This window comes from Anopheles darlingi, chromosome 2 (genome assembly GCF_943734745.1).
Source record: "Anopheles darlingi chromosome 2, idAnoDarlMG_H_01, whole genome shotgun sequence".
Classification (NCBI taxonomy): Eukaryota; Metazoa; Arthropoda; class Insecta; order Diptera; family Culicidae; genus Anopheles; species Anopheles darlingi.
Genome location: NC_064874.1, coordinates 79691057 through 79693556, shown reverse-complemented (window position 1 = coordinate 79693556; position 2500 = coordinate 79691057). Strand labels below are relative to the sequence as shown.

At 43.4% G+C, this 2500-nt stretch overlaps 1 protein-coding gene across 5 annotated transcripts in view; it reads left to right on the top strand.

Moving 5' to 3' along the window:
* The window catches only part of LOC125960021 (fibronectin type-III domain-containing protein 3A), a 48153-nt gene that overhangs the window by 44034 nt on the left and 1619 nt on the right, over positions 1 to 2500 (top strand). For all 5 annotated transcript variants that reach the window (XM_049693117.1, XM_049693118.1, XM_049693116.1 and 2 more), the window contains one exon: positions 1 to 2500. This exon is cut by the window's left edge and continues 1273 nt beyond it; it is cut by the window's right edge and continues 1619 nt beyond it. The gene's annotated coding sequence lies outside the window, so the exon portion shown is untranslated.

The following is a 2500-nucleotide window of genomic DNA, read 5'->3' as shown; positions in this document are numbered from 1 at the left end:
TGATTGATGATCGTGTATTCGATATATGGAGCGACTCGCGAGTGAGACTCGCAAAATACAGCTTAGGGGCACAGCTCTTACAGAACATTATTGGCGGATTGGCGTCGCGGATTTGGGTTTGTCCAGGAGCGGTAACTCTGAGGAGCAGGAGGAAAATGAAAAGGTGTGTCAAGAAGTAGATGAAGGGCGTTGTTGTTACATTTGCTATATTGTTTATGCCGTTCATATTGTGCTCTTATGTTCGCTCTTCAGAGAAACGGTCGCAGGTCGGCTACTCTGTGTTCTGTGTTCGCTGGAACATTCGGAATCACGAAAAGGAACCGCTTCCGCCGTCCCTCGTGTGCTTGTCCATCACGACATGCATGTTAAATCGAACGCCCAGAGCCCAGAATGTGTTCACGCCAATCGTTTTGTAATGATACCCAAAGTTTCACATTCTATATCAGTAACTCCATATATGATTTTGGAAACAATGCGTGTATCTAACCCACACATACACACACACGCATACACCATGCTGACGATCACGTCCACAACAATATTCATCGTGCGCCCTCCACGAGCATCATAAGTATTATTAAACATTAATCCGGCTCTCTTTTGCACTCTGAGGTTGCAGAAGGAGAATGATGGTGAAGGTGGAATAGATCCTCCCATAAAAAAAAAAACACAGTGACAGGGACACAACGAACATGCCAACGCAGATCCTCGCCCTCTCCCACCCTAAACACACACTCACACACCATCAGCAAGCAGGCTCCCATCGGTAGTACCATTATCTCTCAGCCCTCAGTAGCTTTTAAGAATTCAAAAATATCGATAATTAGCCACGAGCTGATGGTCGGCCGTTAGCAGAAGCAGTTAGAGGCGAGGAGGAATACAGTAGGCCATTGTTTCTTTCCCTTCTCCCGATTAGCTGCTAACAACCAACTCTCCGAAATCCAACTCTCTCCCCTTTACACTCCGGGATCAGGAAAATGGCACACGCTTCTCCAACCGTTGACCGTAGCGCTTTTCTGAGCTCCGGATTTACTGGTTTGGTAGTCCACGTGACCGTCGGTAATGAACGCATTCCATTATTTAAATCATGTATATTTGTAACGTGTTTATCCGATTGCTTTATATCTATATATATCTCTATAAATATATATACATATATACGTACATACATACATACATACATACATGCATACATACATACAAACAAACAAACAAACAAACATACATACATACGTATATACCTACATACCGCCGTTTTAATTCCATTTTTTTTGTATGCTTGCGATGTGTGTGTGTGCGTGTGTATGCGGAGCCTAAAGTGAAACCAGCCAAGAATACAGGGCACCATAAATTTCGATCCTTCGGAAAATGGAGTATAGTTGAAGAAGAAAGAGTAGTGTACTTAAGCCAACTCACTTACCAAATTACTGTCTAATGCTGCAGCTTGTTGCCTGCCTGCCTGCCTTTATGTCCCAAACAGCTGCATCCGTTGAGACAGCCCCGTGTTTCGGTTTACACACCAAAGCCTACTAAAAGTGCGGTGCTCAACAGCAAGCGAAAATGTTTGCTTTATTTCGATGGACGAGAGCTGCTAGGACACCGGAAATTCATTCCCATGTCACCCAACACCACCACACTCCCTGACCTTCGTACGATTTGTGCAATGCCTATCTTTCCGCATTCTGTTCCGGCTTCCAGCACACTGTGTGGCCCCTAATCTTATTTAAGTGAACTTTTCGTTTTGTGTTTGTTATTATTTTCCACATCTTTTACTATTTCGTCGTCTCCCGGGAAGAGTGCAACAGATCCATTAAGAAACGGACACGGGTTGTTTTTTATATATTTTTTTTTATTTAACTCTTTCCTTATATGTCACAGCTCCGGTGCATTTTCTTCGTTTGGCATTTTGTCGATTGCAATATTTTACCATTGTTGTTATTTAATCAGATAGTCAGAAAGTGTCAATTGGGGACCGGGCCCTACTAGAGGCAATCTGGAAGACAAATCAACCATAACGCCCTTGCTCTAAGCGCAATGGGTGGGCCCAACTGCTGCGTTGGCTACTATTTCCAGCTTGGCGCCTCTTCCGATTAGGATTAAATTCAGTTTGAACATTCTCAACAACCACTAGCAAAAACAGCAAACACTTGAAAGAGGCAATCTTGTCTTGTAATCACAAGGCGTACCTCTCACATTGAATGTCGTCAGAACTCATACCCAATAACCATGATGTGTGTGTGGGTGTGTGTTTGTGTGTTTTGTTTAGTGCGAAGGTAAGGTCACCTCAAGTCGGTATCGAAACTGAGGTGATCGATTGATAAACTAAGGAAGGGATCGATAACAGCACAGCAGTATCTGAAGCAAATCTACGCGCACACTTTAAAGAGAAGCCTAAATCAAAATCCAAAATGTAGTAAACAATAGCAAAGGCGATTGATATGGCGAGAGAGGATAAGGTAGACGAGGGAGCATTGATAATGCTTGGTAAAGGCTGCTGCTA